The sequence below is a fragment of the Crocuta crocuta genome, unplaced genomic scaffold (assembly GCF_008692635.1).
Source record: "Crocuta crocuta isolate KB4526 unplaced genomic scaffold, BGI_CrCroc_1.0 scaffold709, whole genome shotgun sequence".
In the NCBI taxonomy this organism is placed as follows: Eukaryota; Metazoa; Chordata; class Mammalia; order Carnivora; family Hyaenidae; genus Crocuta; species Crocuta crocuta.
Genome location: NW_027530619.1, coordinates 3,328,494 through 3,353,580, shown reverse-complemented (window position 1 = coordinate 3,353,580; position 25,087 = coordinate 3,328,494). Strand labels below are relative to the sequence as shown.

Here is a 25,087-nt window from a genome sequence, read left to right as displayed (position 1 = left end):
AAATTACCTCCTAGAAAGATACTCTTTTGAAAGAATTGTTAACTGGAGCTAGGACATAGCTGAAAACTTCAGCTGGAAAATTGAGAGGCATATCCACAAACAATCCTGGAATTGATCAGGCTGTCCTTATAGAACTAGGTAATGGACAATGCAGAGACCACCCAGGAATGAAAATACTGATCTACAGAATAAAACCAAGGCTTGAATACCTCAAAAAGCATTTTTAGAGTTTTGAAATATGTCAGACCATGGCTCTCTAATTTGTTTTTCCTCCACAAGTAGTAACACAATCAAAAAAATTTGCTGAATAATGGGTTTTCAATGTAAGTGGATAAATTAATAATGCACAGGCACATCTTTCTCTATAATATGTTCAAAGTGTTCAAATAGTGGTATAACTGATAAGTGTTTAAGATAATCTTTTATGCAGATATATTTGGGTGTTGGCATGCATGCAGACACAAACAGAAAAGCTGAATACCTGTAAATATTTTAAACCTATAATACATAATATTCTTTTAGGTGTTACCTAATAAAGTCATTTTCTTTCCTTCAAAATCTTGATTTTTGATATATGTGTATATAATTCATTTTAAAAGTTTAGTAAATAATATCATTTAGATAAGCTCTATGATAAAAATATAATTTCCAAAAAATATATTTTAGTATTTATATCGATGTATTTAAAAAGCTAATTTGAGGGAAAATAAATCACTCAACATGCAGGATGATTTTAAATGGGAAAAGAATAGGTACAGACTATCCTGCCTTATTGCTCTCAGGAGATTATACTTTATGTCAGGTTTTCCTTTGTCCTTTTATATCTAAAGTCAAGAAAGTCACCTTGGGGCACATCACCTTGGGGCATATCATCTTTGCATATCATCTGCTAAGAAGATATATGATTTTCCTTTTTTATTCATGCAAATGTTATGCCAGAAGGCACACATAGCCAGGGTGAGGGTGTAAAAGGACCTATTGTGTCCTCACAAAGGGAGCTCATTACAATGTCTTCTGGCTGCAGAGCTATTACAAGGGTAGGAGTGGAACTGTTCACTGCAGAGCAAGTAGCCTCCTGGGAACATAAGGCTTGACACTGACTCCTCCCACTCCATTGTTCAAATCTGAGGCACCCTCTGATGGGCTGGAGGGTTTGGAGGAAAAGACACAGATAAGAGGAGCACACCATGAAAGATATAAGCCTCCGGGTGATGATTGACTCCTGATCAATACAAAAGACTGAATTTCCTGAGAATCTGGGTAAGGATGACTATAGTGTTTGGGGGAAATATAAGGATGATGGGTTAAATGTGTATGGGCTGCTGTGTGCCTAGTGATTTGAAACAAGCAGAACATCACATTAGCAGGGGACGAATGTCCATGACAAAGTACAGGTCTAGTTTACCAGCAGGCAACTCAAGTCACTGAGAAGCAGGACCTGTGTCAGAATGGTGAAACCCCACGTTTTCTCTCTGATATTTGGGAGCAGAGTTAACCTTAGTTGGATATAAAGTAAGTCCTGGAATTGTGGTCAATTCGAGATCTTTAAGAAAAATAACCTTCCTATTAGTAAGGACACATCAGGGCAAGAGGGGAGAGGAGGGTAAAGCTTGATAAACAAAGATTGGCTTGATGTGCTGTTGTGGATTGACCTAAGTAAGAGTTGTTCCCTTTTAATGGATATTTAAAAAATCTTATTACAAGCCTACTGTTATACCCAGATCGCAGTATCCTCACCGACCAGAGACCACCGGGGAGACCGAGTCACGCATGCAAAGGCAAAGGGCTTCATTATGGGCTCAAGTTGGGGCTCACAGACTTCACCAATGCAGTGGATCCGTGCTGAGAGCCCCAAACAAAGGCAGAGTAGGGTTTTTATGGGGTTTGTGATGGGGGAGTTACAGAAGTTGTGACATGGGAACAGTGATCCAATCATAATTATTCAACATCATTGACAGCAGGTTTGACCATACACATTGTCTAGAGTATACTTACTTTTGGCGGGATCCAATTACAACATTTAGAGTACCTTTAAATTCAACCAATCACAGAGGGAGCCTAGGGTCTTGTTCGGCGACTAACAGGTTAACTTTAACATTAGGTAACAGGGTCCTATCTATAGTTTCTATCTCCAGGCCTCTCCCTTAGTATTGTGCAGGGTGGTCGCTGGCCTTTCCTGATTGGGTGTTGCAAGGGTGGTTTCTCCTGCCTTGGGCAATGTGTAACTACCTGATAGTTTCAGGGAAGCTGAAATTTAGGCCTTCTAGTTTAGACGGGAAACTTAAAGCCTGTCATGGAGTCAGTTTGGTTTAGACGTTTAGACTTGTGTCCTTACACCTACTTCTTGCAATCATGCTATCAGACAGTATGATACAAGGAAAGTGAATTCACTCTGAAATCTGTCACACCCACAAACATTTATTAGCAAACAATCAAGAAAATAGCTACAGAACCAATTGGTAATCTTGAAGAAGTCACCAGCTCTCTGACCTTTTAGCCTCTCTAACAAAACTTTAAATATAACCTTTTAGTTTAATTACACAACACCATTTTCTTTCATATTTGTAGTTGGGCTGTCATTATCTAGGCTGTCATTCCTAAGGGTAGAAATTCCCGAGTCTTTCAAAACCCAACAAAGTACTTCTGCTAAACTAAAGGGTCTTAAGGTTAATTGCAGAGAATACTACATATACAAATCAAGGTGACTAAGGAAGTACAACAATATCATATTTTTCTGGGTTACTTGTTAATATATCCTTCTAAAACATGAAAAAGAATTTGAGATAAATATTTGGGAAAGTTCTTGGTAGAGGTACTAGCAATTTGAAAAATGAATGGGTGGGAATCATAACTTAGCTACAAATTTTAGAAATAGGAAGAAACTAAACTATATATTTTTTAAAGGGATAAACTGTTCAGATAAGCTGCTATACTCACAGACTTGAGGTAAGAGTAGGGAAATGGATATCTAATGTGTCTTGGTATTTGTCTACTTCTTGGCCTGACTGGTTATTACATAGGTGTGATGATTCAACAGGCTGTGCACTTATAAATTTTCTAGTTTTCTTTATTATGTTGTATATGAATAACAGGTTTAATGGAAAATATTTTAAATATTAAAAACAGAAACAATAAATGTGGGTGGATAGTGGGGAAGTTTGCAGATTCACTAAAGTGAATCTGTAGAAGTTTTGCTCCTAATATGCTTCAGCTGGTAAATGAAGAATGATTTTAGGATTTTCAGAAAGAAAGTGAACATTCTAGGGCACACTGACTAGAGATGTGGAAAAGCTTTGAAAAATGCTTAGTGTAGCTATAATATAAGGTGAACACACAAATGTGACCTAGTAGGAATTAAAAAAGGAAACCAGGAGACAAACTAAGAATTATTTCACATTCCCAAATCAACCACAAGTACATAGCTTATTCTTTGTGAAATGTGAAGTCATTTAATTTAAACAGACTCAGTAAGGCAAAAGAACCAAGAATAAAATCCTGGAAATTATTTATATGAAATGACTGGATAGATTCATTGCATGAACAACAGCTTAGTGCTATTAAAATTTGATCATCCCCAACCTTAAAGGTAACAGAAACTGATTTACATTGCAGTTAAGTAATTTGCACGGAGGCAAATAGTGGTGGCGAGATTCAAAGACTGCCCATTCAGAATGGGCCTACCATTAAACTACTGACGTATAAGGGGAAATTACTGACAGTAAGCAAGTTGACTAGCCAGTTCTGGAGGATTACTTGGGTATCCTGTTATTAGGTGTTTGGAATGCTGTGGTTTAGGTGTCAAATACCCAGACAGATAACCGAGGGACCTATTAAGAAGAGGACTGTAGTGAGTGGTATATCAAGGTACTGGGATTTAACAGTTGGATGTTTTACCCGAGGGCACCAGAATATCCTAAAAAAGTGTTCACACCAGTCTCCAACAGATTTTGCAAAATGTATAGGGATAGGTGATAAAATTTCATTCAAGAAGCTACAAAGGGATTTTTGTTTGCCTTATGACTATATTTCAGTCAAAGGAAGTGGTTAGAGGCAGAAACATTTTGAAAAAGGTTATATAATTAAAGACGGTATATTACATTTATCTGATACATGCCTTGCTTTTGTACAAGGTTTAAGTAGAATATCCCAAAACACAACTCAATTCACTTTCTCTATTTCTGAAACAACTGAAATTATAAGAAAAACAGTGTCCTTGTAGTCACTGATATTTTACATCAAAAAATGACAGAAATTTAGGTTATAAAATATTGCTTAATTGTTTTTTAAAAGCTCGATATAATTGAAATGTAGGATATGGGTATTTAATCAAGACAGGGTTTCTAGACCATTATTCAATGTGTGACAGGGGTTGTGTATTGCAACAATTTACTCAATAAAAGGTATACCGAGATCAGGATTTGGTTGTATAAATATAATACGAGGGATATAAACATGCATCATATTCAGTTTCTGGTAGGAAAACAGTGTGCCAAAAAACTAAAGTTGGTTTTTAGATTGTGATTCCACACAAAGAAACAAAAACATTTCTGAAAATGTTTGCTGCCATGTAGGGAATAAATTATTTACAGTCTATTCAGTTATCACTATTGTATCTTACATGATTCATTGCAAAAATCAAAGAGCAAGCTTAAGTTAATTTGTTGCAGTTCTTCAAGTTACAAGTTTATAAAGAGATCCAGGAATGCTGATTTTTATAATTCTGATAATAGATACAATTTTGATTCCTATCATTATATATAGAATACCTACACTGAAAAGGGATCCACTGATCACCTGAACAAAGTCTAATGTATACAAACAGGACATGTAATCAAATAGCAAGCATCTAGCTTAAGGTCAGTGGAGCCTGTTGATTTCTTTTTTTTTTTTTTTTATATTTTTATTTATTTCTAGGAGAGAGAGAGAGAGACAGCGTGAGCAGGGGAGGGTCAGAGAGAGAGGGAGTCACAGACTGAAGAGCCTGTTGATTTCTAAATGCAGCTTTAGTGCTATAGGTACTATTTCAACAGTAATTACATGACAGATTTTTTCAAAAAAAATTAATGTTTTTATTTCTGACAGAGAGAGAGAGATTGACAGTGTGAGCAGGGGAGGGTCAGAGAGAGAGGGAGACACAGAATCTGAAGACAGGCTCCAGGCTCTGAGCTAGTTGTCAGCACAGAGCCCAACGCAGGGCTCGAACCCACAAACTGCGAGATCATGACCTGAGCCGAAGTCGGACGCTTAACTGACCAAGCCACCCAGGTGCCCCACATGACAGATTTTTAATTTAAGTAAGTGTGGAAGAGAATATATAATTAAGGTATCTTCTATGTAAAATTCATGCATATTTATTTATTAAATATATACCTGCATGTAATGCTAACATATATACGGAGAAAGAGAGAATTTCTATCTAGCTATTTACATAGAGTATCTCTAGAAAAAGGAAGAAGAAACTTATAACTGGATGTTTCCACAGAAAGGAATTACATCAGAGTGACAGGGATGTAAAGAAAACTTATTTTTCGCATTACATCCTTCTGTTTCTTGGCATTTGTGTCATACATATATATTCTCTATTAATATTACTTAATTATCTAATAAAAAAAAGATGTTTGTATGAAGACTTCTGGAAAACAGACTATTGAGTCAAGAGCCTGCATCCAACTCTGAAGTTCTAGTGAAGTTAATAAACATTGGGCTACTGTCATAGCGCAAATAATAAAATTATAATGTGAACAAGACAGAAATTCAAGCCATCAGTTCCTATGAGTGTGGAAACACTAATGTTTTCTACAGAGATGATTAAATTAGAAAGATAAACATGAGCATTTCTTCTAACCAATATAATTAGAAAACATAAACTCCTTCAATTATAAACTAGATGAAGGAATAGTATGCTATTACCTTTATTCTGATCAAATACTTAGTTCAGAATTTCTTTTCTATAAATTTCATAAGTAAAGAGCTACTCATTCTACCATTATTTATCCACTCTTCAACTCTTGGTTGATTTAATCCAACTGACACCAAATTGACCAAGTGCATAATTACTTTAAAACTATTTTAATGCAGAGTCCACTATGCTTAGCCATAAGATCAACTACTCTTGGATAATGAAACATTTTATATTTTAAATTACTTTCCAAATATGAAATTATCTATACCTAGATACATAGATAGCTAGGTACTTAGAGCATAAGTGGAGACACTGAGAAGGTAATTAATTTTCTTTCAGTTTTATTTAGACAGTCTGTTGTGATGAAAAAAAAATACTCTCTTAAATCAAGAAACATAATCGCAGTACTCAGGAACAGTAATTATCAAGGCAGTTGGACAGTGCCAGGACTCAGAGAATAATAGAAACCCCACAGAGGAAAGGATGATAATTATTGTAAGTGCCAAAGAATCAGTTTTAAAGAAAAAGAGCAATTAAAAAATGCACTGAAACACATGTATGTCCTTTGTTTTGATAAAAGATGCCTTAAACAATCCTATAAATAAGAGATAAATAAACGCTCATAGAAACACTTCATTGTCATTAAAGAGTCTTTCAATTGTTGAAAATTGGAGTGAAATGATGTACCAACAGATATTTTTAAAAGATTAGAGATTTAAATAAAGAACTTTCCTAAAACCTTAAAATGATTATTTTTTGCTATGAAACAATAATTGTAAGAGAACACATAGTTCTGTAAAAGTCTTGGTTGAAGGTGATTAAAAGCATTGTAAAGAAAAAATATCTCTTGGTAATATTTAGATTCATTCGAAATAGAAAAGCTTTATAGTGCTTTTACCCTTCAATTATAACTTTTTTAAAAAAGCTTAATATGTTATTTTACACATTTCAGTAACAATGATGCAGTTAGCTATATGGTTTATAGTTTGCAGCTTTTGCAAAAATAAACAAGGCAGTGTGTTTCCAAAGTAAATCATAAATGGATTTATCTAGATATGTTAAGTGAAATGATACTAATTTTCAGCTCATTCATTTGACAGAGCTTATCTTATGTTTGTCTAGGCAGGTGATTTGGTAGTTTTGGATCACTGACATTGATGTAATCATATAACTCTGGTAAACAGAAAACTAATTTACATATACATTATATTGAATATAACTGAAAGTTTTAAGACCTAAAGATTTTCAGCATGTCTTTTTACCCTTCTAGAGGTGATTATTAAGTTTAGTTTCCCTCTAATAAAGCACTGATTAGTTATGAACATTTAATATTCTATTAGAGGATTACCAGTAAACTAATGGATTAACAAGGGGGAGAATTTGATGGGATCATTAGACATCGCTAAAACATGAGTGAATTACATATACTTATTTTTATTTCTCCTCACTGGCTTTACTATGTTTATAATATAGTGGATCATGATGATGTACAACTTAAAAAAAAATTTTTTTTTTACATGTATTCATTTTTGAGAGATGCCAGAGGCCATCTCTGGCCGGGTCCAGGGGTCCCTGAAGGATGGGCCATGCTGGCGAGGGAGGGATGAGAGAGGCCATGAGAGTCTTTCTGGTCACCAGGCAGGCATCTCCGCTCTGACTGGGACTCGACTTTATTTTATAATAAGTGTTTGGGGAATGGCACAGAAGTGGCATTTGCCTTAGACAGTGATTTCTGATGACAAATTTCTTTGATATGTAAGATATTCCCAGATCATAGGTTTGTAGAAGACTCATGCATAATTGACTTTATCAATAGTCATTGAGGTAGGTGATTAAGATGCTTATCCTATGGGGAAGGAAGGCATCTTTAGCATACACGACAATGTTTTTAGCATCAAATGGGTGAAGTTAGTTCTTTGTGAGCAGGGGTCAATAGCTTGTTTGTTTAAGGAGCAGTATTAAGAAAAACAGGTCTTTCAGGAAACAGAATGTTTGCTCCCATTATCACAAAAGAAGTTTCTTCATAGGGAGCAATCAGCATATTCAAGGCCAGAATAAATCACTTTGAATACTGATCACAAATGCGTTGGGGGGCTTGTACTCCAAGCAGAAATAGCTGGGTGGGGGTGGATATCTGTCCTTAACTCTAAATTAGGCTCTTTGTCTCAGGTCAATGCTCAATTGTAACTCTTGTGTTCTTAACCCCCTTTATTGTGTAAGCCTTGGATCTGCAAGGCCCATAGGAAGAGCCTTTTGACAATCATCCACAATGCTTTCATCTGAAGTCTCTTTTGAAAAGGCAGGAATATGCTTTCCTTATGAGGAATCTGTGGGGAATATCAGTCTGATCTGGAATATTTTGAGGCCTGGTCAATACCAGCAGCCTCATTTCCAACATGAGCCAGTAGCAGCAGCAGGAGATACCAGTTTTCGTTTCTCATGGCAGGAGCTGTGCAAACACTGCCATTTACTCGATGTGACTGTCATCCAGCGAGGCCGGTGCGGCTCCCAGCAGAGAGACAGAGTTTGAGCAGGGGAGGGGCAGAGAGAGAAGGAGACACAGAATCTGAAAGAGGCTCCAGGCTCTGAGCTGTCAGCACAGAGCTTGATGTGGGGCTTGAACCCACGAACCATGAGATCATGACCTGAGCTGAAGTCTGATGCTAAAGCGACTGAGCCACCCAGGTGCCCCGATACACAACATTTTAATGTGAACAAATTTTGGTTGTAGTCATTTGATGATACAAATATATTTACAATAACAGAGACTGGTTTTTTAAATGTAGTACATGACCATTTATTATTTACCTTTGCATGTCAATATATGTATAAGGTAAATTCCTAGAGATGCAGCTGGTGAAATATAGCAAATGTGTATTTTTTTTTAAATATTTTTATTTATTTCTAGGAGAGAGAGAGAGACAGCGTGAACAGGGGAGGGTCAGAGAGAGAGGGAGACACAGACTCCGAAATAGGCTCCAGGCTCTGACCTGCCAGTCAGCACAGAGCCTGACACGGAGCATGAACCCACGAACCGCGAGATCATGACCTAAGCGAAAGTCGGACGCTTAACCGACTAAGCCACCCAGGCGCCCCAGCAAATGTGTATTTTAAAAATGGCCAAAGATTGGCCACTTTCCCCACTCCTAAGTCCTAAAAATCTGTAGAGGCAATTCAGAATATCAAAAAAGAGCATATGAGAGTTCAGACTTCCTCATAATCTCTCAGGCTATGTGTATTATAAATTATTTGGTTTTGCTCTCTTGACATTTATCAAATGACATCTCATTGTTATTTTAATTTATATTTGCTTATTACCAAATTCAATTAAGTGTCATATATGTGATAACTTTATTTTACGTAAAATTATTGATGCATAATTTTAAAACAATGTTGCTCATTGGTGTGTAAAAACCTTTGAAAAAATCAAAACATTTGAATGAGTGTTAAGCATAGAAGTTACTAATCCTGTTAGTTACTTTGTTTTTAGTTTAAGGTATTTTTGCTGAATTTTTTCTCATTTTTTATGAAGTCATATTTAGCAATATTTTCATGTAAGAGTTCTGGATTTCTTGTGTTTATTGCCTTGTTAAGAAAATAAAGTTTCCTTGGGGCACCTGGGTGGTTCAGTCGGGTAAGTGTCTGACTTCGGCTCAGGTCATGATCTAACGAATCGTGGGTTTGAGCCCCGCGCCAGGTTCTGTGCTGACAGCTAGCTCAGAGCCTGGAGCCTGTCTTCAGATTCTGTGTCTCCCTTTCACTCTGACCCTACCCTGCTCACACTGTCTCTATCTCTCTCTCAAAAATAAATAAAACATTTAAAAAAAAGAAAATAAAGTTTCCTTTTATTCCTATTTTGTAAAGTCCCCTGGTCATGAATAGATAATTTTTAAGTGATATTTCTGTATTTATTGAGATACTCAAAACTCCAGTAGAATAAAATATAGCGAAAGTGACAGTAAATATCCACCACTTTAATGGTAACCCAAGAAGTTTCTCATGATTGTTATTTATTAACCAGAGATTTTAACTAATAAATTGTATTTGAAATATAAATTCCCATTTACTTCAGGTTTACATAAAAATTAATTGTAATCAATATAATATTATAAAGGCTTTTTTCCCTTAATTTATTGTACAATTGTATGGTTATTTTCCATTAATTTTGGAATTTGGAATTGTGTTGAGATATCTTGAGAGACTTTCTAATATTGACACATTCTTAGATTTTTATGTTTGCACATAAATGGAGGAATAAATATAATGTCTTATAATGACTGATTGATTTGGGCCTCAATATTATATGATGTAAAAAACTTAACTGAGGTACAAGAAACATTACCATACTCTTTTTGAAACTTATTTTGAATTTGTAATTATTTCAAAATAAAATGTTAAGAAAATAAAAAGAATGAACTATTACTACATCAACATGAATGAACTTGTAAATATAATGTTGAGCAAAAGAGGCTAGATACAAGAAGTAAACATAGCATAATGCAATTACATATTAGGTTCAGTTTTGTTAATGGCCACACACTACAGTCTTCTTAGTGTGATGATATATGTAAAGTCATTCAAGCAAATCATCCAGCTTTCACTTTATCTGTTGTCATATCATCCCTATTTCCCTTTGCCACATTTTAAAAATATTTTTGTCTCCATTTTTTAAAAAGATAGTGTAAAGGAGTCATAACAAAATTATGAAAACTGCACAATATGTTTTGCTTTCCATTACAGATAGATGGAAAAAATAAGAATACAAAGTCTAAATAGAAAAAAAAAACTTACATGTAAGTAAAAACTAGAAGCATAAATTAAAAAGAGTAAAACACAACTGCTTGTTTTAAACACATACTAGATTTTTAAAATTATGATGAGAAGCCAATTGCATTAACATAGATTTCTTTATTCAGCATATTTTTAGAGTGAGGATAAAATATTCTGGCTTCTTTGGTTGTGGAAACATCAAAGAATAATTTTGACAATTAAATAGAAAACAATCTTTGCATCTGTATAGCTATAGTTCTATAGAAGACAAACATCGACTGAAAGTTTTCAAAAGTCTTCCCATTCATTTGGTGTATGCATTTTTATTAAGCAATAAACAGTAAAATTAACATTTCTGATTTTTACGTAAGACAGATATGATAACAGAGCAAATAGATCTGGTTTCCAATACTCTATGGCTTATAGGACAGAATAGGCCAAAACACAAAACACATGATATATTTAAAATAATTTATTATTAGCAGTAATAATAATAATAGAATCACTGCCCCCAAAGAATTTGATTGAAATGGCTATCTATACAATATTGTGTGTACACACACACACACACACACAATATAGTGTGTGTGTATATATATATATAGTGTGTAATATATATATATTATAATAGCCATATGATGAACATTTCTCTTGCGGCTATTATAGTAGCCATGAACAAGAGCAAAAAAAAAAAAAATCTTACTAGCTTTTCACAGTATATGAAAGAGTAGGAGCTTCAATTAGCTGAATAGGTATGAAAAACACAGGTATTCACAGTTTGGAGTTTATCTGGATTAAAAAAAAATTGCTGTATTCTCTTCCATCATATTGGGGGAAATTTCTCATTTTTTCTATTTGCTATGACACTAGACCCAAAGTAAATAGCATTTAAAGCTTAAGGTTTGGACACCAATATAATGATATAAAACTACAACACAAAAAAAATGTGTATAGAAATAATAAAGTATTAACAAAGAAAACTATTAGATAAGAAAGATGAAGCCTCAACCTTATATAGTTACCACCTGTCCAAACAGCTTTTAAGGAAGCCATGGTAGTTCTTATTCTTCCCAATGGCTGTTATACAGTGGCCATAAGGAAGTGGAACTTTCTTACACTCAAGTATGGTCCTATGGTCCTATGTTATATTCTTTAGAACACTGAACTTTGATTCCTGGTGAATATTAAAATATTAAAATACCTGATATTAAATCTGTCTTAATGATGAAAATAAATGGAAATAAATATTACTATCTATGGTTATTCAAATTTAATAGAAAGTTCTTGGGATGAGAATACCTTAGTTTAAATAATAACTAATGATTTCAACATAAAAGAGAAAATACTTCGGAAGAATTAGGGTCCTTCTACAATAATCGTCAAACTTCAAATTATAGTCAGCTTGTCTGTCTTTCCAGTGTAGATGGAGAATTCTGGCATTGCAGATACATCAATTTTCCTAGTAAGTGATTCATAAGTATAAACTATTCATTGAAAGGTATAAAGAATTTTCTTCAAAATAGGCTTCCTCAGAGTGTGTATGTGTGTGTTTGGCAGTGGTGGCGGGGTGTGTGTGTGTGTGTGTGTGCTGTGGATGGGCGGAGAAAATGGTGATTATGTGTTGCTCTCAGAATTAAACAGTAAGCCCACATGTATGAATTCGTTAAATAAGTAGCAGCTTATTTATTTTTCCATCCTACAGATAACTGGATGATACCAGTGCACACATATTGGATTTATTTCAGCAATAGAGATCACATTACATGTTATATTTCACAGCTGTACTGTCACTCAAAATCAAGGATGTCACAGAAGAGTCTAGAGTTGTTTCAGGGTCACCATTTGATTACTTTTTAATTAATTCCTGATTTTAAAATAAATCTGCATAAAAGAAAGTTAATAATTTGGGGATATAATTTATCTGGAAGTACTTTTTCCTGCCAAAAATTTAAGCTTGAAACACTTTACCAAAAAAAAAGGCACACTTAGATATTGCATAGAGAGGAAATTTCATTCATAACTAAGTAAATTCAATAAGTAAGTGTAATAAGTTAATAGGACAGGTAAAGTTATATTTAAAAGATCTCAATATACAGATGCATAATTAAACAAACTGACTTATAAGTAGGTACAACAGGATAAGCAGATTTGTAAAAATCTAGAAGTTAGATCTGGTATCTAAAATGTAATAGTGGAAATTCCATAAGCTTTTCCAGACAGTTATCTCATTCTGTGCTATGAGGAATAACCTTGAGATCCTGTAAATTGAAACAAAGCAAGAAAACTTTACGGCAGCAACCTGTTCCTTTACACCATGGCCTTGGAGTAATGAAAGGTCAGGACCAGCGATCATCTATCTCCATAATTTCACTAACAATTGACAAACACAATTTAGAAACTGCCAAAAAGTGAAATTGATCTTGTTCTTAGTGAAAATTGTATCTATCTGTTTAGATTTCTCTACTATGGTATGATAGCAACAATGATAAAGAATTCATCCACATCCATCAAGAAAAGTATGAAAGCACTACTCTGTAAATGGTTTGATTCAATTTACAGAACAGAAATCCCATTTAAATGATATATCTTAGAACTGGAAATGTTCTAATATTTTTCTTTACATTTATTACTTGCAGCTATAATTTTGAAGCAGACATAATTTAGGAATATACAATTGTATGAGAAGTTTGAAGATGCTAATTTATCAGCATATATATTTCCTCTAAGAGCTAACACTTTTTTTTTTTGGTACTTTCTAGAGATTAAAAACATATTACAATTCAGAAAGGATGGCTACAAATGTTATAGTATTAAAACACTTTTTAAAGATGAGAATAATAGTTTTCATGATTAGTTGNTGATATATCTTAGAACTGGAAATGTTCTAATATTTTTCTTTACATTTATTACTTGCAGCTATAATTTTGAAGCAGACATAATTTAGGAATATACAATTGTATGAGAAGTTTGAAGATGCTAATTTATCAGCATATATATTTCCTCTAAGAGCTAACACTTTTTTTTTTGGTACTTTCTAGAAATTAAAAACATATTACAATTCAAAGAGGATGGCTACAAATGTTATAGTATTAAAACACTTTTTAAAGATGAGAATAATAGTTTTCATGATTAGTTGAAATGCTAGGCAACCATTATTCATTATTTTATAAAGACATTTTAATACTTGAAACAGAAACATACAAGCCACATGCTGTTAGTAATTGATAGCAAATTGGAGATCGGTACATAGATAAGTTTATTATTACTATTATTAGTATTTTATCTTAAGCAAATACAGTTTGCCAAATAACTATACCACATTCACACACACACACACACACAGAAATACACATGGTAGAATTTTATTTTAGGTAAAAGCAATGATCAATAATATTAGTTATTTAAAATAATAAGCAATAATCGAACCTATTTAGGAGATGAGTGCAGAGACAATAAAATCTTAAAGATATTCACCTATGTTCTCACCAATTACACATTGGAAAAACATAATTCAACATATTAGAAATAACTGTAAAGTGAGAGTCAATGTTTATATTACAGTGTCTGAGATTTTATCCTTCAGAAAAAAAAAATCAGCTGAAGTGTAACTAATGGGTTTTTAATATATATCATACTTTTTGTTAGAATGTTTGTTCTGTTCATGCACTGCTTAGCATTCCAAAGAGAATTAAGAAAATTAAGTTAAAGAGATATTTATAATAATAATTATTAAGCGATAGTCCTATTTTGGGGTCCTGAATTTTGACAATAGTGAGAATAGTGTAAATCATACAGCTATTTACTGAGAATACTTTAAAACATTATATGATAAGAATTAGAGCATTTCTGAATATTGTGCATTTGTAACCATGCATGTAGGTATGCATGTGTATATGGATATGTACTTCCATCTATAGATTAATGCATATGTATATATATAATATTTGTCAGTATTCATATACATTTAAATAAAGGACATGGTAAAATATAGATACATATTAAATATTCCCTTTGAAGCAAGGAAATTATTAGTCAATATAATTAACATATTATGGTTTGTAATAATACAATATCAACTAAAAATTCATTTCTTACAAAGTATATATTAAAATTCTTACTGTAGTACGGCTAAGACACATTCAGTTTTTAAGCATACTTTTGTTATTTTTCTTGCCAAACTCTGCTGATGGGTTTCCTCTATGTTTAATGAAGACACTGGATTACTACCCTATCTATTACAATTTCTGGCTCTATAAACAGAGTATTTGTTTTCAGGTTCTGTGTTTTCTTTCATCCCCTTGTAATCAAGGAATTTTCACCCCAGAGTTGTTAGGATAAAATGAGGTTAGTTATGAAACAGACTCAGGAATGAGTAGGTGGCTCAGTTGGTTGATCAACCGATTTCAGCTCAGGTTATGTGATCTCACAGTTCGTGAGTTGGAGCCCTACATGAGGCTAGCTGTTGTCAGCACAAAGCCTGCTTCCTTTTTGGATCCTCTGTCCCTCTCTCTCTGCCACTTATGCTCTCTCTCTCAAAAATATAAAATAAACATAAAAAAATAGGCTTATAAAGGATCTTTCATGTACTAAAAGGTAAACTAATGTTGATAACATCATCATCATAATCATCATCATCATCAGTGCCAGTAGAACTGTTAGCAATGTTCTAGTAATAGTAGTTTTGATCAAACTCCCTGTCTTCCTCTCTGCGATGCAATATCTTGTGCACTGAGGTGAAGGGAGTTTATGACCTAATCCTTTTAGCAAGAATTATGCTTTTCTAATTGAGATACAAGTAAATTACTCTGTATACTCTGAAGAAATTAGGAGCCATTATATTTCCTTCATAACAGAATCCCTTTCCCTTGACTACAATGTTTGTTTATTTGTGTGTTATTTTGCTTACCTAGTGACTTATGTTAGAGAAATGTTGGTCATTTTTTTAATGTTTATTTATTTTTGAGAGACAGAGACAGAGCCTGAGCAGAGGAGGGGCAGAGAGAGGGAGACTCAGAATCCGAAGCAGGCTCCAGCCTCTGAGCTGTCAGTTATCATGAACCATGAGATTATGACCTGAGCCAAAATTGGAGTTTAACCAACTGAACCACACAGGCACCCCAGAAATGTTGGTCATTTTTAAATTAATAAACTCTATTTTGTAGAATACTTACAAATTACCCCCCCCAAAATGAGCAGAGTACACACACACACACACACACACACACACACACACACACAGAAGAAATTCTTCTTTTTAACATTTGCATCAGTGAGGTACATTTGTTATACTTCATGAGCCAATATTAATACAATTTTACTAACTAAAGTTCAAGTTCTACTAGGTACTCTTTGGATTGTGTGTTCCATAGGTTTTGATAAATGCATAAGGACATACATCCACCATTACAGTGTCATTCAGAACAGTATCACTGCCTTAAAAGTGCCCTGTTTTCCATCTCCCAGTCCCCAACCCACTGGAAACCACTGAGGCTTTTTCACTGTCTTTTGCCTTTTTAAAAATATCATAAGGGTGTAATCCCATAGTATTTATTTTTTTTAGAAAGCTACTTTATAGAGTATTTAATATATATTAAATTTCCTCCATGCATTTTAGTGGCTTGGTAGCTCATTTCTTTTTATTCCTGAATAATATTTCCATTGGGTGGATACACTACAATTTGTTTAGCAATTCACCTGCTGAAAGGCATGTTGGTTGCTTGTGAGATTTAGATATTTTAAATAAAGGTGAGGTGTTTATTTTATGCTTACCAGAAATTAAACATATTTATTTTAATGATCACTGTCATAAATACTTTAAACCAAGTATCTTTTGTATTTAAATAAAAAAAATTAAGATCTTCAGAAATGCACTCGTAAAAGCACTGTAATTATGTAAACTAACAACTGGTATAGTAACTATAAATTTGAACTGTCTGGTCTACACAGAGAGACCAAGACATTTAAATATAACTATGCTAAAATATTTATGAGGACAAGAATGTTTTTTTACTATATAAGGGTATATTGCTATTACAAGACATGGGTGTCATAGTATTATTATAGGAAGAAAGAGATCCTTGCGACTACCTCAGAATTCTCAATTACTTAATACATTTCACTCTAATAACTTCTCAGCACACAAGTACTGAAGTCGAACTACAGAAAATTCGAATCATATCTTTATGAGAGAAGTAGTTCTAAAAAGGAAAATATGGTGCCATAGGAAAGTACTTGTAATCAAATATCAGCAAATGAATGCCTATGTATTTATTACCTTAGAATAAGTTGGCATTCACTAAGCCAGAATCTGCACAGCAAACTCTGAAAAACACTTTCTCAATTTATTTGTTTTTACTTCTCTTTTCCTTGTTTGTGTTAAAAATTTAGTTCCATAGGTTCACAGACTTTACCTGTTTATATCAATGCTAAATATCTAGTGTACAGAATATTGCTAACACTTTATAGGTGCTCAACAGATATTCATGGACTATGTAAAGAACTGTCTCTGGATAGAGAATAATATGTTTCCTAAGCCCTGAACAGGCTGAATCCCAGAACTGTATGATTTCTGGGGACTGAGTGATGATCCATGAAGGCAACCTAAAAGAGAAGACTCCATAATCAATTTATGCTTTTAAAAAAAGCCTGAAGTGTATGTTTATGCATATATGTTTTGTGTATGTATAGCAGTGCATGTATATAACACTTGTACAAATACACAAATAGAAATCCATATACCTATATGAAGCATAAACTCTGACATTTAGTTTTTCAAAAGTTGCCATATCTGTTAGATTGTTAAGTGTCTGCACATTAACACATGCTTTTTTGCTGCCCTTTGAAATTCTGACACAACCATGAAATACCAGAGGAAGAAGCCCAGGCTAGCCTACTGGGTGACAAGGAACCACGAGAAGCAGAGATGTGTTGTACCAGCATACCTCCCTGTTCCATCAGGCTGCCACCAGCCAAACACATGAATAAGACCATCCCAGAACATGGAGCAGCGAGGTGACTCATCAGCTGGTAACAGATGCATGGGAGAACCCAGCACAGATCAGCTCAGCAGCCTCAGAAGAATCACACAGCTGAGCCACTGAATGATGGGCTAAATAAAATGATTCTACTTTAAGCCACTAAATTTGTATTAGTTTACCATGCAAGAGATTCTGACTCATGCACTCTTGATGCGTTTACACTTTGCAAACAAAGTAGTCTGGGGTAGCACTTCTTTTTAAAAAGGTTAAATTATGATGGGATGGTAGGAGGCTAAAATATTTCATAAATATCAAAGTAGGCTTACTAATATGCCAGAGTGCAATGCAAAATAATTAGTAATCATTTTATGGTTTGTAAATATGTACTCAAAAACATTTTCCTCCTCAGTCTTCTGCATTAATAAAACAGTTTGGTAGCATTCTTATAGTCCATTAGGTTTAAATTACTGCATGCATTTTTTTAGAAGTTCCTCAGTGAGCACCCATACTGTGTTCTCCATTTTTTGAGGGTTGTTTGAGCTCTATATTGATTTTTTGGTTCTTTTTACTAAATGCCATTTTTGCCAAATAAATGGCTTTATCTTATTTCTTGTGAAGATACTCACTTGTGAGTATGCATGTTATTTAGTTATTTTATAACACTTTAGTAAATGTAAATGTACACACATATACACTGTCATTTATTTTTGTTTTATTTTTGTTGACTTACAACATTAGTTTAAGTTGTATAAGATAATGATTCAATATTTGCATATATTGTGAAATGATCACCACAATAAGTCTAAATTCCATCACCATACATAATTACAAATATTTTTCTTGTGATGAGAATTTTAATATCTACACACTTAGTGCTTTCATATATACAATACAGTGTTATTAACTATAGTCATCATGCTGTACCATACATCTCCAGGTCTCATTTATTTTGTTTCTAGAAGTTTGTTATCTTTGACTATCACTACCCACTTCACCTACTCTCTTACTTCTGCCTTTGATAATCACTGATCTGCTCTCTGTATCTATAAGCTCTGTTTTGTTTTTATAAGTGAGATAATATGGTATTTGTCTTGTCCAGCTGACTTATTTCACTTAGCATAATGCCCACAAGATCCATCCATGTTACCATAAATGGCAAGATTTCCTTCCTTTTTATGGCTGAATGCTATTCTTTTTTGTATACATACCACATTTTCTTTATCCATGCTTCCATTGGTGGATACTGAGGTTGATTCCAGGTCTTGGCTATTGTAAATAATACTGCAGTAAACATGGCGTACATATATCTTTTCAAGTTAGCCTTTTCATTTCCTTTAGAAATATGGATTTTATAATTTTCAAAGACATTGAAATCCTAAGCTTTCAATATAGTGTAATTCTGAAACCTGGTATGATAGATATAATAATATTGTAAAAATTGCACTGCATGCAACTTTAACCCTCAGTAAAACAAGAGCAAAGGCTTCTTACTTTTGTTTTCTCTCACATTTTTAAAACGATTTTCATCAGAGTGATAGACACACATGATAGTACATCATTTGCACTTAGAAGAGTTCATCACAAGATAGTTTTCTTATCTTAATTATTTAGTGCAATTATATCGAGCTGGTATAAAATACGGATTCCAAATTTCTGCAGCTTAACACATGAAATGTGTATTCTTTCAAACTGATGTGGACATTCCTACAAGAGCTTCTGCAGTAGGCAGCCCTACTTTAAGTGGTTCTTACTGTAGACAGGAGAAAATGGGAAAAAAAAGGTAACTGAGGAGCTGTTCATAGGCTGAAGACTTACTTCTATTCCCTTCCCACTGGCCTGAACTAGTTGCCTGATACCAAGTAGAGGATGAAGAGTTGATCATCTTTTGCATGCACAGAGTAAAAATGAGTAAGTTTCATGGACAAATAACATAGATCTTTACAAAACCTTCCTTGTCTACCCAAGTTCAACTCCTCAAAGGCATATTCTTTTTCTTTTATAACATGCTCCACCCATTTCTCCATTTATCATTGTAAGAAAATTTGCACTGGCTCCTTCCTATAAAACATAAAAAAAAATACGTTTATTCTATCCACTTCTCTCCCCTCCTGAATATTATTTATTTATATCATTGACTCCTTTGATTCCTTTCAATCACTTAATCACTGATTATTGTCTCAATCATAAAATCAACATAACATTTTATATCTATTTCCATCAACTTCTAACAGAATCTCAGGCCTGGACTGAGAGTAATTTTTCCTCCCAATCTTTCCAGATTCTAGCAATAATAATTTTAACGTAGCATTTTCAAGATTTTTAGAGTTATTTTATGTTTTGCCTTCAAAACTTACTTTTCATTATATATCCCTAGATTGATAAAGAGTATGAACAATATAATTTCTGTATTGTTGTCACTAGAAAATTATGTCTAATTATGTGCCAATAATTTAAATCACTCCATAGACACTCAAATATGACCATCCTTGGCTTCAAAAACAAATATTTTGATTTGATTTTACAATTCAATTTTTTTTATCTCTCCACCACATCTTTTATTTTCTTTTTTCTTTGGATTGTAACTTTTATATATAAATACATTTTACTGGAGCTTCTGATTACTCTTCTTAATTTTTCATTTTGTGCCTTTATCACTACCATCTTTATCTCAGCTTTCAATCATACTTAATATTTTTTTCTGATCCCTTATTACTTAGAAATATCCCTTCTGTATGCTTTTGAGAAGATACTCGCAAGACTACTGCAAGTTATTTATCCGACGCTTTATATATGGAGTCCTCATTCCTGGGCCCTACCTTCCATATTGCCACCTTTCAGCCACCTGTGCCACTGAGATTTGGCTAGAGCATGAAAAAGTCATCAGAAGCAAATTTTCATTGTCTTTTATGCACAAAAACTACTTTTATGGATTCACTGTTGACTATTAATTTGACTGAGAAGAGATTTTTAGATAATGATCCCGAAGTGTCTATTCCCTGAGAAATTTGACAGCAAGACTCCAGTAACTGTGATGTCAAGTATTCCCTGATGCTTTTCAATTCTTATTATGGGGAAATATATCTTTTATCTCTCTCTCTTCTGCCTTAAGGAATTTCTCTATGTCTTTTGTGTTTTGCAAATTCTACAGATATGTGTATAGATATTAATACTATCTTCATTTATTCTTTTTAAAATGAACTCTTTCATATCAACTAAGATCTCCAGTAAATTTCTTTATTTGATGGATGACTTTCATCCATTTTTTTTCCTCTTCTTTTAATAAGTATTTTATTGCATAGATAGTTGTGGACATGTGGTCAGCACTGAATGCCCTTTTGTAAATAGAACATCAATTTTTATTTAGGTTATTACAACTCTACCATCTAACCATGAAGTTCAGGGTGATTAATTCTACCCCCATCTTTATTTTTTCTTTCTAATTTACATGTAATTTTCCTTACCATCCTATTTAATTCAGGGTTGGAAGTATGGCTCAATTTTGGACAATGCATACAAAGAAAACATGTATGCTGAGGCCACAGCAAGGTAATGAATTTTCAGGGCTGTGGCCACATGAAACATAGGGACTCTTCCTCAAAAAGCAAGGGGAAAAGTGCCATGAAAGGTACCACAGTATAACAGTTGTTCCTTTGTTTCTCTCTTGATGTGTCATGTGTTTTTATTTGCTATTTAATGTCATGCTTCATCTGTCATTGGGCACTCAGCATACTTTTAGGGTGAGTACAGACTCTGACAAGTACCCTATTGACCTATAGAAAGACTCTGCTCCTGTAGCACACCAGCTGCCTGTCCTACATCTTGCCAGACAGCAGACTATGGGCAGTGCCCTCTCCTGGGATAAAGAAATCAGCCTCCCCTTTCCACTCTCCAAAGTCTCAACCAATAGCAGGTAGGTGATCCTCATGGTTTTCCATTCTTACTACCTACATGAGAGGTGGGCAGAAGGTTCACCTTTGCTGAATCATCAGCTCCCATGCATCATGAGCTCCCAGGCTAAGGCCAGAAAAGCTGCCACTGTGACTTTCTCTGAAGCATGCTTGCAGGCTCCTGAAGTTGGGTCTTGCTAGGGCTTCTGGAAAAGCAGCTTTCTTCCCATTCTGCTGCATCTACTTGGAAAGATACTCCCTTATCTGTATAGTAGTGTACAGATGTGACATGAGAAACTTGTTGCAGCCAGAGAAGGTAGCCAGAGATAAAGGTCACAAGAGAAGGTAGCCAGACGATAAAGGTCACAGACATAGATAATCACAGAAGAGAATATTGAGCTTTTCTCACAGAACTTCCATTACTTATCTCATCTTTGGACATTTCAGATACAGAAGCAAATACATTCTTAAAACTATTTAAGTGAGATTTCCACATACGTGATTGGAATAATCCAAATTGACACTTAGGTTTGTACATTTCCTGAAATTTATGTCTATCTTTTCTTAGGCTTTCTTTCAATATTTCTCTCTACATTTTGTGGGAATGTTTTTAACACATAAAATACAACTCTTTATTTTTGAAGTATGAATTATGTTTTTAGTTTTTGAGGTTTCTTTTTTGAATTTTTATTTTTCCATGGCATCAAATTTTTAAGGAATGCATTTTAATTGATTAAATTTAAGCTTAGCTTATTGCAAAACTGTCATTTTTCTAAACAATCTCTGTTTCTCTTGGTTCAGATATTCATTTATTTATTGCTTACTTTTCTTTCTTGTTTGTTTAGTTGTTATCGGTCTAAGCATAAAAATATTTAATTGTCCTTAACTCATAAATTATGCCCAGGGCTGGTATCGAAGGATTTTTTTTTCTTCTTTGCTGTTGGGTAAGCAGATCTGTTACAGGCTAGAGCATTCTTAAATGGGGGTGCCATGACCTTTCCAGGGATCACTTTTGGAAAGCAATTAGTAGAACTCACTTTAAGATGAGATATGAATGCTTTTGGGTTATGGACAGTCTCTAATGATTACAAAAGCTAATATATAAGGACTTAATTTAAAGGCACATTAAATTGTTTGGAGAGAGAGCAGGCTCCCTATTCTCTGTTCCCAGTGGAGGGTATAGCACTATAGATTGAAGCAGGCTTTCTTTTTTTTTAAGATTTTAATTATTATTATAATTTTTTTTATTTTTTATAGTTTATTTATTTTTGGGACAGAGCATGAGTGGGGGAGGGGAAGAGGGAGAGGGAGACATAGAATCTGAAACAGGTTTCAGGCTCTGAGCTGTCAGCACAGAGCCTGATGCAGGACTGGAACACGAACCGTGAGATCTGACCTAGGCCGAAGTCAGATGATTAACCGACTGAGCCACCCAGGCGCCCCACTTATTTTAATTTTTGAGAGAGACAGAGACAGAGCACAAGCAGGGGAGAGGCAGAGAGAGAAGGAGACACAGAATCTGAAGCAGGCTCCAGGCTCCGAGCTGTCAACCCAGAGCCCGAAGTGCGGCTCAAACTCATGGACCATATGGGATCACGACCTGAGCTGAAGCCGGATGCTCAACTGACTGAGCCACCCAGGTGCCCCTGGAGCAGACTCTGTAATAGAGACTCTTGAGTTGATTCCTTTAGTTTCAACATGAATTTCACTACAACTCTCTCCTGCTGGCTGACTCTGAGCCCAGAATCTTTCTGAAGTCTCCTTGGGCCAACTTCTCTTTCTTTTTGTTGGGCAACTTTGAACCATAGTCTACTCTGACTTCAATCACACTTCTGTTTCATCGTCAATTCATTAATAAATTAATAAATCTGTATGATTTTAAGACCTTCAACTATGACTTTTACATTTGTGTATGTATATAATAAATATGCTAAAAGAAGTAAGTAAACTACAACATTGTTTTCTTCCCAATAAGGTCAATTATTGAGTCAATTATAAACATAAGAGTAACCTTGTGACAACAACATATAGACAATCTAAACACAGCCACAACTTGCACTGAATGTACACTTGCTAATATGTTAAGCTGTATAATAAATTAGGATTGAATTAGTTGGAAAAGAATTCATGGATTTTAATCATTGATGCCGAGGGGATCACAAACAAAACTCTGGTTGGTAATCAGTCAAATTGCCACTGCCCAGAATACTGAACACAATCATAATATGAAATGATATAGCAAGGTAGTCATTACTAGCAAAAAAACCATAGTGAGTCTTCACTTTAAATGGAAGCAAAGAAAAATTTATCTAATCTTGTTAAATATGCCAGCCAGGAGAAACAGAACAATAAAATTAATAATGTGTTCTCTGATAATACAAGAGCAAGCTGAGTGATAAATCAGATGGGATGGCAGATAGTGAACCTGAAAACATTAGAACTGATACCAATGAAACTAAGAAGAGTGTTCATGAAAGGCAAACAAATGGAACAAGTAAAAATAATAATGGATGCAATAATGGTGATTTAGGTAATGCTGAGAGCCTTATCTTTAAGAGAAATGAAGGAATAATGAATGCCCTAAATTTGTTCAAAGTGAATATGAGCCAAATTAGAGAAAAAATAAAAAAAATCAGTATCTCATGGTTGTTCATATTACATATTGTGAATTAAAATCTGAAAAATGTTAAAGTTTTAAATTAACAACATAACAGTAGTCTATGTAATAAAAATATTATATACCAGTGTACACTGAAGCCAAAATTATATGAACATAAATATAATAGCATGATTTCAAGAATTGGTCTACTATATTTATTTTACTTTGTCCTGGTTCATTACACTTCTTTTCAGGTTTTTGTTTTGGAACAAACTTTCTGAGAACCTATTCCTATACCTAACCAAGACATTCACCATGATGCAGAAGATTAGGGGTCTACCTTCTTCAGCCCAGACCATCACAACCTGTCCTAGTCTCAGGAGACAATGTTTCTGAGATCATGCCAGATGCTGCTTGGAATTTCAGCCAATTCTAAACAAACAAACAAACAAACAAACAAATCCACAATAAAATAAAATAAATAATCTGACTAAAAAATGGGCCAAAGACTTTAACAAACACCTGATCAAAGAAAATATACGGACGGCAAATAAGCATAGGAAAAGGCGCTCCACATCATATTTCACTAGGGAAATGCAAATTAAAACAATAAATGCCACTATATACTTATGAGAATTGCCCAAATCCAGAGCATTGTTGACATTGAATGCTGGAGAGGATGTGGATACCAGATATTCTCACTCATTACCTGCTGATGGAACGTAAAATGCACAGCTACTTTGGACAAAAATTTGGCAGGTTCTCCCCATGCCCCACCCTGCCTAAAACTAAACATACTGTTACCATATGACCCAGTAATCTCAGTTTTTGAAATTTACACACAGACACTAAAAACGTATTTCCACACAAAAACTTGCACATAGAAGTTTATAGCAGCAGTTTTATTCATAATTGCCAAAACTTGGAAGCAGCCAAGATATTCTTCAGGAGT

The 25,087-nt window shown here is 34.2% G+C and overlaps 1 long non-coding RNA gene across 1 annotated transcript; it reads left to right on the top strand.

Annotated features, from left to right (window-relative positions):
• Positions 1–1,049: 1,049 nt before the first annotated feature.
• On the top strand, positions 1,050–17,804 carry LOC144234771 (uncharacterized). The gene is made up of 2 exons (XR_013336073.1): positions 1,050–1,260; positions 17,542–17,804. It is a non-coding gene; the product is annotated as an uncharacterized LOC144234771 (long non-coding RNA).
• Positions 17,805–25,087: the final 7,283 nt, after the last annotated feature.